A 14,897-nucleotide genomic window follows, 5' to 3' on the forward strand; every position below is an offset into this window, starting at 1 on the left:
AGCACTTGGCAGCAAGGTTCCATTCTGCCAAGGTGCCGGTTTAGCGCCGTAGTGAGAGGATTTGGCTGCTGCTCTGGCGAAATGAGTTCAAGTACACCAGTCCATACAGCGGTGGCCCCGCCGACGCCACGTATATGTACGGTCAGTTTTCGCATTTTATGTTACACCTTCGTCTTTAAGACTGGCGAAACTTGCACTATGTGACGCAAGGTGAGCTGGAGGATTTCTTTTTAGATCCTCCTGAAGCACTGAATGACGCCACCACGTATTGCGAAATTTGTTTATTTACGTGTTCCGTCGTCGCTTCTCAATGTGGCAGTAGTAGTCATCGTCATATCCATCTTCCGCATGCATGACTGGCTGACCCGGATTGCTTTGTCCGCAGGCTTTCCCATTCCTCCTAAAGTGAAATGCGTCGGCACGCGGTAGAACCGGCTTCGCGAGCTGGGCGTCTGCGAGGTGTCTTGTGCTAATCCTTGTGGCGCAGACGTACGTGACTGTTTCCCTGGTATTTTTCTGAGCACCACGGGCAAGCCAGGTTGATGCCGCACGCTCGTCGCAAAACGCGTGCACACGTGCGCGGTAAACGGCGGGAGTAACTATGACATGATGTTTTCTGATGACGCCGCACACATTACGGCCAGCAACGTATGGCGGCTGGTCGTAATTATTATTCATTTTATAATGGGCACAATAGCAGTATTGTCGTAAAAAAGAACTGCAGCAAAATTATAAATCCTAATTGTTGTATGCTAGTGACATGTTGCAAGAAAATCGGAAATGTAATAGTTATATCCCTTCGCTCACCAGCTGTACAAGCTGTACCTGCCCCATGAACCTTCAAATGCTGATTAGTCTCATGGCCAACACGAGTCATACATGCCCAACTGTTCCCTAAAGGACTAAGCAAACACACAACCTCCAAGAAAACACATCCGGCATTGGGAAGAAACATTTAAAATTGGCTCACTTTATTTGACCAACAACCAGTACATTTTGCTTTTATAGCCCACAAAAGACCATCGCCAGCACTGCATTATGGCTGAAGAACTTTTCTGCAGTTGGCTTTGGCAACAAGCAGAATGCACCATTATGAACTGGAAACACATATGACAAGCCACAGCTTTTACCAGCCCATTGGTTGCACTGGGTGTCAAGAGATAAAAAGGAAGAACCAGCAAAAATGCTTTAATGTCTGCACAATGATCAAACATTAATTCAGAGTGTAGAAAAACATCCCTTCCAGCATGTTCGGCTGATCAACCCATTTGTGACAGCCTTATCGTAGTGAAGGCAAGAACGAGTCCGTGGCAGGATTTCGATGTGGGCTTTAAGAACTGTAGGCTGTCTGCAGTCACAATTACTATTGTGCGCCAAACACCCTAGTACACTGAGTGCAGTGAACTTCAGCAATGAAAGTAGTCATAAGAATTTTTTATCGTATGGTGACCGTTGCGAATCCTAGTAAACCGTTACAAGCACCTGGCATGCTGGCAAGAGAGAGGTAGAGATAGTAAAAGATTTTTGAAAGAAGAGGGCAGCCTGAGAAACTGAACTTGGGCCTGCTACTTAAATCCCACTGGGGCAAGGAAGGTACTGAATACTGAGGATATGAGAAATGACAGTGAAATCAACCAATGAACTTTGTACACTTAAAGCATGTATGAGGCGCAGAAACAGACTAATCACTGCATAATTCGCATAACTTATTTACCGACCATAAAAAAAAGTTCCACCGTTTGTGAAATTTCACCACATAGACCCAAGAGTCCTGACAGGACAAGCAGCGATTTGACAGCTCGATCTTGCTTCTTCGTGTCAGCCCACGTGGCAAAAGTCTTTCGTTCAGACAGAGGGTAAGCATTCAAGCGTAGTAAGGCTGCTTCAAGGTCTTTTCACCCACTAGTATACCTTGGTCAAAAACTATGCAAATGATCAATTGTCTCTGTACAGCCTTACACAGAAGGCAGTCTGGGCTGTCCTCGCATCCGATTGTGTGCAGATACTTTTAGGTCAATGCTACTTTAAGCCGCAGCCTGTGTAACAAGGTTTCATTGACTTCTGTGAAGTTGAGGGGCATGAGCGAGCCAGAACCTTTGCTCGGGATCAGTCTTGGGGAGCTGTTCCTGTCAATTCTGTGGGTCAGACCAATGCAAGGCAGCAGCTTGTGCACGGGCTCTGTAGAGTATTGCGTTGCTATATTGTCTTATGATGTGTGTAGCCAAAACAGTGTATATCCTTTAGCCGGCACAAGGCAGCATTTCCTTCACAGAAAATTAGTTCTATAATTGTAATTACACTAGCTAGTTTCTAATAATTGTTTCAAACAAAGAGCACGACTACAAAGTGTAACAAAGGGAAGAGACAGCAACAACTTCCAGCTAGTGCCTTGTTTGAAACGTATGACCCATATAAATACCATGCACTTTATAACATCAACATAGCAAAAACAGCACGACGCCATGCTGCAACTTTTCTGCTACGACCCCCATCAGCACTGCCAGCTTTCATGTCCGCAACCTCGTTAAACTCGGTTTCCCCTTGAGAACATGATTTTAGTGCTAAAGATGACAGACACACTTTACTGGTGCTTGCATCTATCAATCAAACACCAGCAAACGTCAGTTAATTTGAAATGATACGGGGTAAACTTGGAAGCTGGCACAACTCGGTGGGATGGGAGTGGCAACAAAAATCTGTGCACAATACAGCCCTGTTGTGGCATTTTTCAGCACGGCGACAGTTGTCACACCGCCCTTGTTAACCTATATTCGAATCTCCTGATACTATGGAGAGACTTGTTGCATTGGTGGCACACTGGAATTACCACTGAGTTGAACCATGGAGCCTGCCAGTTGCCATTCGAGTATGCGAGTCTGCCGATGGAAATTTTTTCTGGCGACTGTTGCACTGCCCTGCAGTGCTTCATGAATTATTTCCTGCTGGCACAGCCATTCCATTCCACGCAGACAAACAAAATGTGCACAGGCCGCATGCAACAGGCATGCGTTTGTGTTGTTGTGTGGGAAGCAGGTTTGCCAACGGGTACCAGTCGGCTGCGCAGCAGCACCCAATGTATGCTTCGATGCAGATATACCTAGCAGGTCCACCTTGGTTCATTCCACGGAGGCAAAAGCAACGCTTTCTCATGTTTCTCTGATGGTGCTTTTCAATGGCCTCAACTATGCATTGCATTAAACAACGAGACAGAGAAATATTTTATGGATTTGCGAGCAGAAGGATGTTAGGGCTTCCACCCCGTGAGAGCCGTTCTTAGTCCAAATGCACTGAAACTCACAAGCACCGTCATAGTCGCCCACCCCGGACTTTCACTACCGCCTTCACCATCGCTAGAGTTACATCTGGATTTTTTAAATTATTAGTAACGATTAATTATTAACAGTGACTCTACACGGCTAGTCAGTGAGTGGAAGTTTGATGGGTAAACATCAGAACAGACTGCTTTCACCATATGTTGTGAAGTGGGCGTGACAGTGACCCTGGCTCGTCAGTGAGCAGAAGTGGTTTTGCCGGTTGGGTAAAAATCAAGCATGGCTGCGTTGAGGGGCAGACGAAGAGTGTGGAGCACGTCAGACATACTTTTAGCCTGTGCGATCAATGTACGTGCTTTGTGCCATTGAGAAATTTAGCAGGTATATCCCGTGTATTACGTTTTTTACAAGTTTGTCCGACATAACTTTATACACAGCGTTAAATCATTCATTCCTTTTAAAAGCAACACAAAGCCAGCAGCTGAGAAAGAAAAAGGTATGCTAGTAATACTAAAGGAAATTCAGGCTATTAGCAATGGTTCAGAACGACATGCAAACAATCTTTGCTAGCATGCACAGTAGCTCACGAAATACTGCAGGGTAACAGTATCACATGCACACGTGATTGCAAAGAGGGTTATGGCATGTACAGGTAAGTGTGTAAGGTTGATTTAGTGCTAATATGCTGCGTGCACACGTAAATAAAAATACCCTGCAAAAAAAGATGAACAAGGCAACTGAGGTTAGATCAAATAGAAACAACAACTACACAGAGTCACCTATATATAGATGGTATGCTTAGAATGTAGATATAACAGTTCAACACAGCACGTAGCATCTGTTATTGCTGAAGCCACTGACGCATCACCTAGCCTGTCATAAATGGGCACGATCACGTATGTTTGGCGACATCGTAAATTTTGGAGCACACGAACACAACACACACGGAAAATGCCACAGTAACTCACGACAGATATCCGGCGCATTTTTTGCGCACGCTTGTAACGACAGGGATCACGGCAAGTTGAAGCGAACTAACGAAAACTCGCTGTCACTGCGACGCACCATTGCTAACTGATGGGGCTCTAGATTATTCACATATACACTCCTGCAGCGACACGAATCTGGCTTGCAAGTCGAGTACGGAGCAGTATCAAAGTATTTGCCTCGCGTTGTGATACCGACACAACACCGTGTATAACGATGACTGTGATGATAGCATCGATGACTGCGGCGCCAGCAGCTTCACACAAACGAACCTCTGGAAAACTATGACGCACCACACACATCGGTCACGTTTTGAAGGCAACACGGTGCTTCGTACTTTACTGCACATTTTGGGGCAAGATTTGGTTCTGATACGTACGTATTTGATATGAAAACATTGCGCTTTGCGCGAGCGCTGACCAGCACTTCGCGTTGCTGCCACGAATAGTCATCGGACTTTGAAGACTGTGAATTACTGCAGAAGATACAAGCGCGGTGACACAGGCTTGGAGCTGAACACCTCATATGAAACGAAAACACAGCGCAGCACCGCACCACTCGTGAGCGACTCCACAAAACGCCGACGCTCGTAACATTCTTGCTTGCCTCGGCACCGCGCGAAACCGGAATATTTCAAATAGGCCAACGGAACCATGGAACGGAACAAACTCGGAACAGACAAGCCCGTAATAGAGTGAACTCTACCCGTACGTATGCGAATACGGGGCCGAAATTTGCTCTTCGATGGAATTCGGCCTCTTCTCCATGCCGCTCGTCCGTAGGTCATCCGTAAAACCCGTGGTAAATCTATAAAAAGTGCTTTGTTTACACAACTTCTTCTAAGCGAGTGTCAAAAACAATAACAAATTCGAGTTTCGCCGAGAAAAATATAATGCAAACATCTACAAAGCATGTCTATGACGTCACGGTGACTAGGTGACGTCATATTAAAATACAATAAACTCAGGCTAAAAATAAATCTTGATATTGTAATATTAGTGTGTCACTGCCAAAAGTATATGCAATACTATTAAAGTAATTGCAGTGTAATGCAATTACGCAATTTTTTTGTTGACGTACGTCACTTCCGTGGGGCGCAGCAGCCAGTTCGGGGGGAATCGGCTCGGAAGCCCCGGGTTGCAGCAGACGCAGCCTTTTTATTGTTGGTTTGAGGATAGTATTATTACCGAGTTTTATTCCTCCATTAATGATTCATCAGGTTTCTGACTCTTTGCTAACTATTAATATTCTAGCTAAAACAGAAAATAGGTCCCCGTTAACTTACGACCAAATTCCTCCCACTTTTTTTTAGGCAGCGTCTCCTGCCACGCGCGTGGCAGCAGCCACGCCCCCCTGGCAACGGCTGCTGCCACGCGTGACGTCATAACATTAATAATTGTCATTATTTTGTGTAGTGTAGTCCGAAATACACATTTTTTTTATTTGCAGTACAAAATAACGCACCACTGAACTGCTAAAACTTTTCTAAACAAACAATTTTTGTTCTTGCGGGAGCAGCCGGCGATGCTGCTGCTGCTGCCAGCTGCCGTATCGCGCACATGGAGTCGCGTATCCGAAAGCGTGACGAAGCTCAGATTTTCTCGGGCCGACAACGTAGATAAACCGGAGTTCATATTGTTAGAAGCACTATCTGAAAATGTGAGAAAGTTGCTTGTGATTATGTATTGCGTGGGGACCCAGCCAGCCTTTCCAGACCGCAGCAAAATAGCCGCTCTCGAGTAATGTTGACCTGTGACCGCTTGGTTCTGCTTGGTGTACGCCGATGGTACCTGCGTACAGTTTCAGCGTACGTGAGACGACATCGCACAGCCGACTGGCCTCGTTCGAACAAGCTACGTTCCACACAAGAAAAGACACCGTCCGAGCGTAATTCTGTGAACCTTCCGACGCATGTCGGCGCGGCGGCATCTGCTATCAACAGTTTGCACCACGGCAAGTCCAGAATGCTTAAATGGGCGACCTGAAATCGCGGTGTGTGTTCTCGAAATGAAGACAACTTAGCAGCGCCAAAAGATAATCAGAATGTACAGTGCCGAGGACGAAGGGTAGTGGCGGCAACCGTTTTTTACTAGGCACATGTGCGCATTACAATTACAGACAATTGCGCCGAGAATAGGAACGGTAATCTTTGGTGTCCCCACACATGTACCGCGTACGTACCACTACAGTAGATCTCCTCTTCTGAAATATTAGCAAGGAAAACTCGAAAATCGGGAAGTTTTTATTTTCTAGTGGGCGAAATTGTAGCTTAAAATTTGTTTTACACCCACGATACGTTTTATGAGCAGAAAAGTCTTGTGAGCATGCGCCACAAGGATCATAATTGCGTGATATTCAGCGCTTAAAAAGATTTCCTAGTAGAAACCAAATATTTCGTAGTAGGATACATGATTCTACAACAGTTTAGGACCTGCGACCTTCAAAAGGTAGACTAGCTAGACGCTTCATCTCATAGCCACTGCACTGGTATAACTTTCACGTCTCACTGTACCGTGGTGTACGCTATGTTGGCCAGACTTGACTGAGTCCCTCATGCAAAGGAAGTTAATTCAGGACGCACACCCAGACGATAGGGTCAGAGAAGAGGCTGTAGAGACGGCAATAGGAAGGGTATACGCTTGGCCGGCCATCATGTCTAATACACCTACATGCACTCCAGCATATGAAAACCTATGGGTTCTGCACAGGCTCAATAAGCAACGTCAAAGAGAATCTTAAGATGTGCCTGGAACGTGAAAGCATCTACGGATTGTTTGTGTAAACAGGTATAAGCAGCGAGCATGCTGCAAATGTAATTGATAGGCAAATGTCAAGGCTATCATGGGGCGAATTTAACAAAAAGAAATGGTGCAAAAGATCCCAATTTTAAACTACATTGATGTTATATGTGCATGCACTATAAACACAGTCATCAGTATGTTAACTGTACGTAAACACTCAAGTGATATGATCAAACGGAACTAGAGGCCCCACTGCAATCGCCCAGTTATGTTTCTTTGCAGTGGAATAGGTCGGTATCTGTTAGTCGCACAAACAAGATTCTCTGATGGCATGGAGAAATAGCTGGAAAGTGGCTATGGAGCTCCAGCTGCTTTACACATTTTCTGTAATACCAGTTATTTGTTTGAAGTTTGCAATAAAATTGATCTCATTTGTTAGTCTTTTTAATTAATGAACGAAACTTTTCATGGCCACAAAACAGTGGTCGATAAACAAATGCTCACTTTCTTTGGTGGCTTGTAACGATTCACTAGAATTTCACATGGCCAACCCAAGGAATCCATGGCTCGTACACTGCAGGGTAGTGCTAGTCTCCAAAAACATTTGCCAGGACGACTGGAAACTAGTGCGGCCCACAGGCTCCATAGGTGGAAACCAGTAGCCCACCCACAGTGCCATAAAACAGCTAATGAATGGAGTGAGTCTCTGCTAAATATTAAGCAGGTTCAAAGGGTAGGTTCGCATTGATAGATTTTGTGCCATCGTTCACTGTGCGTAGATTAACTATTTAACGGGCACAATAGTCATTTTTGTTATTTCGGACAGTTGAAGGGTTGCCTAAATGTTCTTTAACAAAACAAAAAGTGAAAGCTCTCGGGGATTTTAAAAACATTGTTTAGCCTCTCCAGCAATTGTCCCAGCCTGAAGGAACTCAGCTGATAGTTTGTGCCGACTGTCGTCCTCGCTTGCTAGCTCCCTGACCAAGCACATGAATGCAGTGACTAAGAAAGATGGTGACCAAAGTGAGAAGAGAAGGTGGATCCCGTACAACAGCCCTTGATCATCTAAACACCAGAAAAAAGCGCTGATGACTCACAGGCCACGACTAGGGCGTTAAAATACCTTTTGACATACATTTACAGGGCATTTACAACCTTTTATCAAAAAAATCTTGATTACACACAGTCCCTCCATGGAAGGGGTTTGTTTCTGACAAGGTCGTTGAAATTTGTTATTAGTGACAACATAAACTCATCATTGGTCCCTTTCATTCAGCACACTTACGGGCTTCGTTTTAAAAACCCTGCTGTTTCTATTTCACGTATAAATGAACTGCTTATGCAATATTCTCTTATTTACCTATGTTCGAAGTAAACTGTGTTATACCGTAGAATGTGATGTGCCGAGTGCATGCAGGTGTAACATTCTTCAATGGGACATGCAGAACATGAAGCTCAGTGCTGATAAACTTAAATCAGGGAAAATAAAGCTTCCCATGTTGCTTCTTTATTTTTGTAACTATTCTCTCTACCAAATACCTTGGTGGTAAACTCAACTAAGCTCGCCTTTTCCCTAGGCCTTTATAATTGTTTTGCTCTGCAATTATACATTCTCAGCTGGAGCATGCCTGCTGAATTCAGGCCCCAACCACGCTTTACTATTTCTCAATTGCAGCTGTATGAAATGTTGCTCTTTAGGTTTTGCCAATGATTTCCAACAGGCCATTTAATTGGTGTCAGAACCATTTCATACCTTTAATTGCTATTTATAGCAAACAGTATTATATCATTTTTCATAACACATTTTGTTGTAACCTCATTCAATGATTTTGTTACCCCGCCAGCCTGGTTCATAAATCTTTGCGTGAACATGCCCGTCTTGCAGCTAATCTGCATTAACAGACACCACACATTTTGGCTTTCCAGCGTAGCTTTGGTGTCCGCAAAAAGGAATATTTTTCTTGGCTCCTCTGCAGCGCTTTGTAGAAAAAGATCACTTGCTGGTTTCGCTTTCCCGCAGGGCTCTAGTGTAGTGCAAGAAAGTATCGCGTGCTTATTCCTTTTTTGTTGAGGTTTTAATGCTGTGCATCTTCCAGAAGAACCCTGGCATTTTGTTTAGAAATGGAACTTCACAGCACAAACAGTGCAGAGAAAGTATAGCTACTCACTTTTTGCATAGACACGGAAGTTTGGCAGATCACTTGTCATTGACAAGCAAGTGTTTGATTTCTGGCTTAAGGTGCAACGCTGGGATAGTTTACTAGCTGGGGGAAAAAACACAGCACTGATAAACGGTACTGAAGTACTAGGAAAGGTGCTGTGATCAACATGGTTTCCATGTGTTGGCAGCTTTTTGGTCCAGTGTTTTTCATGAATATTTGCCAGGGGGCCTTAACATGGCCTGCTTTTGTGTAACAAAAATGTCAACAGTGAAGCACTTATCAATGCTCACATGCTGCTCATTGATACCAGAGCAAAAGTACGTTCAGCAGTCATTTTATTGTTAAAGCCACCCATGATCCATACACCTTCCAGCTGTACTGCAACTTTCACAAACACCGACAGACATTCACATCTACGCACGTGGCCTTGGCTCCAGTTCTTGCACAAGGAATTAAGAAGTACTCTTGGGAGTGGGCAGTGTCACGCTCGACACCAACCATTACCCCGAAGTTGTACTTGATGAACTATTTTTTACGCCTGTTGGCTTAAAGGATTGTTTAAGTGCCCGTTTTGTGGAAGAAAAAGAAACAGCTAATGGGCACACAACACACAACCTGTGAATGTGTTTTCTAGCAGCTGGCTTCTGACGAGACTTGCATCATTGTTGGGACATTTTATAAAGCCCCTTACCACTAAGTAAATTCACTTGAGCAATTTTCCAAAACAGTTTACACAGTGCGGAGTTAAAAAGCAATAGAATGTGAAACGTCCCCTCACAATTGGAAACTCTTCCTGTTCACTACCCCAAAGGCTTTGACAGTAGACGCTTAAGCACGCTTCACCAGTTGCGAATACAAGCATTAGTGTCAAGTTGAACTCCGCAGAGTGCTTGGGATGGGCATATAGATGTCACAGCCACTTGGAATTTGTGCAAAGACTGCAAGCCTCCGAGATAAGCTCTCATCATCATTAGCCCATCCTGCTGAGAGTGAATGAAAGTATTGTGCCTGGTTATGTTCAATTTCAACCAAGCCAAACACAAGAGTAAAGAAGGAACGAGCCTATCAAAATACATACTCAAAGCAGATGCAGGAGGAAGTTCTGTTGCCTAACCAGGTTAGAGGAGGCGAAAGGTACTGGAGCGAAGGAAAGGGAAATAAGAGCCAAGCAGTAATTTTAAGCCTTGCCTATCATTCCATTAAGACTTCCTAAGTTGAAAGCACAATGGTACTAAGCAACAAATCTGAGCATAGATGAACAATAACTGAATTTTCACTTGTTAACCTTATGCACACGACTTTTAAAGGACTATTAGCAGAAGTTCCAAACTTGGCTCACACGGCGATCTTATCGGCTGCACTTCTCCCATGCTTGCACAGTTGGAGCTTGAGCCTCCTTGCACAAGAAGCCAGCCAGTCAGCGAATGGTTTCAGTGGTATCTTGAATAGATATATCTTTGGACGGGCAGTTGGGCTCCACCCACGGAAGTGCAACTGCGCTCCCTGCACGGATTCTGCAGCGCTACGTGCACAGATCGTTTCTGTGGAATAGTCAGGATACATTTCTCGGCGACAGTACTACTGCCCCGGGGGAAAAATTGCAGAAGCTACATGCGAGATCGGATTGCGTTCGATGATGCCGTGCGCTACCTGACGACACTCGATTCGTGCACACGCTGACACTGCGTCGCTCACTACGGCGCGACGCGATGGAAAATACTGATCCCTACGTTTTATAATGACATAAAAAATTGAGCCACCACTCCAGAATCAGAACACAAGGCTTGGCATGGAAGAAGCGAGGCACAAGTAGACAACAAATGCAGGCGCGTAAAGCAAATAGCACGCGAACTGCAAAACAACGTGAAGCTTACGCGATGGAAAATACTGATCCCTACGTTTTATAATTGAGCCACCACTCCAGAATCAGAACACAAGGCTTGGCATGGAAGAAGCGAGGCACAAGTAGACAACAAATGCAGGCGCGTAAAGCAAATAGCACGCGAACTGCAAAACAACGTGAAGCTTACAAAATATTAAACGACAACAGTACAGTTCTAGGAGCGTGTAAAAAGCGGGGCGAAGCAGCGTGCAGAAAACAATGCGTTAGGCTTACCAAGACGTGCAACAGCAAGTTCACAAAAAATACCCAATCTAAATAATTACAAGCACACCTCCCAACAAGAAAAAAGCGCCGCGAGGCAGCCGCTGTACAGGGAGATAAGGACGTAACGATGCGTCAGGCCTGCCATTCGAACCACGGGCGGAGAACATCGGGACACAAGACGCGAACACCCGGCTGCCGTCGTCAACACAAAAAAGTGGCATGATCAAATAACGTAAATATGACGTTTGTTTTGTGACGTCACAGGAAGTCACGTGATTACTTTAGCTTGACGTCACTTCTGCGTGGCAGCAGCTGTTGCCAGGGGGGCGCAGCTCGTGCCACGCGCGTGGCAGGAGACTTAACCTTTTTTTTATTATCAGCTCCAATAAACTTCCCCCCTCCCCCACCCCCCAACGTCTTAAATGAGCAAAAGCAGTCTGGTGTAAGCGCCTGCATTTTGTATCCTAACAATTTTTTCTCTACTACTTCCCGCACGGAGCGAACGGAGACGCACAGTAGACCGTAACTTCTCGCTAACCCGAGGGGAGTCCGATGCACTAGCAAGAAAACCTCGGGTTTTTTCATTTCAATAAACCTGTTAAAATGATATTTCTAACGGCGTGGGGGCAACCGTACTGCTAAGGCTACCTAAACGGGAAAATTTTGGTCTGTCTGTCTGTCTGTCTGTCTGTCTGTCTCTTGCTGTGGTTACTGACCCAATGAGAATTGTTTGGAGAAAGAGAAAGAGATAAAATTTATTTCAAGCGGGTACGATAGGAAAATGTAGGAATAAAGATTGGGTTGGAGAATATGAAAAGGAGCGGAAGGAGAATGGGCAATGATGAGATTAGAGGAGGGAGAGGAAGAGCAGTGTAACAGGAGAGTGGGAGAGAGGAGGAAGAAGAGGACGAGAGAAAGTGCAGCTGGATAACCAGAAAAGGGCGCGTATGCTGAGGGAAGGGTAGATTGGAATGGAAGGGATGACTTTATTATAGGAGGAGGACAATATGCCCTGTTTGGGGACATGGGAAAAAGGGTAGGGGAAGATGGTTCATATAAAGTCTTCACTGCACTGTGAGGGTTCACTTAGCACGGTATGCACATTGGAAGCTGTGGCGAGGAAATTCCAATACGGCCATGATCGGGGTGCGCAATTGGAGCCGTTCAGGAGCCACAAAGGGTGTTTCTGGGGGGCCATCTAGAGAGTGGGTGAACGATCCGCCATCATACTACTTTTTAGAGACCTGTTTTGAGACCGAATTCTGTAATTTTCTGTAAAATGTGGGGGTTGTATCTGACGTGTTGGACATGTTCTTCAGAAGTCGTCGGGCGTACTTGCGTTGTAAGGAACTGGTCGCGGTCAGTCGAGTAAGCTAAACTAGCCCAGATCAGTTGGAAAAGGTTCGGTGTATTGTTGCTGCCACAATATGGGCACCGAGGACTAGCAATATGCCTATGCGTTGTCTATTTGGAGATGACGTCCGGAGTGTAGGCCGAGTCAGCGTAGACTTCATTAGCGAAAATTTCTCCTGTTCTTGACAGGGACTGCAGAGGAGCAAGAAAACCAGGTGGTGAGGCGTTGGCAAGCCGTTGCCGGCTGAGGTTCTTAATTCTACGGTATTTTTGCTGCCAGTCCAATTCGCATGCCTGTTGGGGCTCAGGTCTTTCTTGGACGGACGCGGGAACCATGGGAGGATTGCGTAAACACTCCCGGGCAGCATTATGCGCCGAATGGTTTCTGTCCACTCCATATGTGAGAGCAGAAGTCCAGACCAGGCGTATCTTGAACCCTTCGTGAGTGAGGTCGCGAATTTTGTAAAGAATGTTGGTGGCCGTAGAATTGGGCGAGAAGGACCTGTTCAGTTCCCGTAGGGCGACATGGGAGTCAGTGATGACACGGAACTTGTTGGTGGCGATAAATGAGGTCGCACTTTGTATGGTCTGAATGGCGCCGAGGATTCCGAAAAGTTCGGCTTCATCAGTGAGACCGTATGTGTTTGTTATATTGAGAGAGCCATTAAGCTGGGGGATGTTAGGGCAGGTCCAGGCCACCGCTGCTGTTGTTCCGTTCATGGATGCGTCGGTAAAAATGTCTATTTCATCGGTAGCTTTGTTGTTGGCGAGAGTGCGGATCTATTGTTCCCGTACGGCGCGGTTACGGCGAGAAATGGGTCAGCGTCTGAGGTGGCCCACGGTGGGTCGCTCCCAGGGTGGAATAGCAGGTGGAAAAGTGTCAGCATTAAAAGTACTGTTTAATGTGTCCCACTTCAAAATATATTGTCCTTGAGGCACGTGTTCAAGGTGCTTCTGAAAGCGGAAGGGAAGGGAGTAGTAATGGGGCGAGGTAGGGCGGACTCGGAAGGGAATTGTGCTATGCATAGAAGGAGTGCGATTGAAGGTTGGTTTCAGAGTTGAGGAAGGAAAAATAAGAATTGGTGACCATGATTGGATTAGAGAAGGGTCTGGAGGGGAAAGGGAGTGCAGAGGAAAGAAGCATGGGAGGAGTGAGTGAGAATGGGATGGAGATAGAGAAGAGAAAAGATGAGGGAGGAGAGGAGGGTAAAAAGAGTCTAGAGGGGGGGTCGTGGAGATGAGAAGGATGGTAAGATGAGAAGGGTCGTGGAGATGAGAAGGACGATGAGCTAGATGTCGACAAGTGGGAATGAGTAATGTTACGGTTCAGCGCGCCGCTACCCAGTGCACGTGTGGTACAAGTTGGCGTAGTGGGCTGAAGTTCTCTTGTGCTTTGCAAAAAAGCCCGCCTTCCTTGAACCTGCTACGACAGGCCAGAGTATGCCCGCGGCACGGGCGCCCCGTTGGCGATGACTCACGCCGCGGCCGTTGCAAAATCCGGGACAAGCCGAGGCATCTAGAGACTTGAACCTGAGAGCAGACTGCGCTCGCCAAGATCTCGTCTCCCCTCTGTCAGACTCGACGTGCGCTGCTACCGCCGGCTCTCACGAAAGACTGTTCGTGTGTGCCTGTACTGTGTTTGAGCCGAAGGTGTTTGACCGTTGACGCTTCGGGGGTTAAATACGCGCTCCCTCCGAGCGCATTATTCACTCGATCGGCAGCGTCGGATCACGCTTACGCTCTGTTCGAGTCATGCTGTAAGCTCGCCCGGAAGGGTGCTGTTCCTGTATCGTCGCTGTTCATCTCTCACCATGCAGTTCACCAGCGAAGTTTTGCCTCCTGCTTTTTGTCGTCAACACCAAGGCAGATGCTTCTGCTTGCCCACGCTACCACTACATTACGGGGGCGACGGAGCCCGGTCCAGGGACGACTTCGCCATTGTGACTGTAACTAGTAAACAAGAGTGCGGGATGGAAAGGAATGAGAATGGGTGGGGTCGACAGAAACTGAAGAATGAAGAGGGTACAAGGGGACAAAGAAGGGAAAGAGGTAACGAAGAAATTCGGAAGAATCGTTCTGAACAAAAACAAAAATTCAGGGAAGCTTGCACTCACGCTCAAGGCTTGAATGGTGAAGCTGTCGTCGGTGAGCATTGCCGGACACATAGTGTGAGCATTGCCGGACACATAATTAAGTTTACTGTCATTGTTTATTTGCATAGTTGCGGTGCTAGTAATCGTCACCATATGCACTGAAGAAGTCGTCAGCGTCTTCG

Source organism: Haemaphysalis longicornis, unplaced genomic scaffold, assembly GCF_048455015.1.
Source record: "Haemaphysalis longicornis isolate Haplotype H1 unplaced genomic scaffold, Haemaphysalis longicornis Haplotype H1 scaffold_4, whole genome shotgun sequence".
In the NCBI taxonomy this organism is placed as follows: domain Eukaryota; kingdom Metazoa; phylum Arthropoda; class Arachnida; order Ixodida; family Ixodidae; genus Haemaphysalis; species Haemaphysalis longicornis.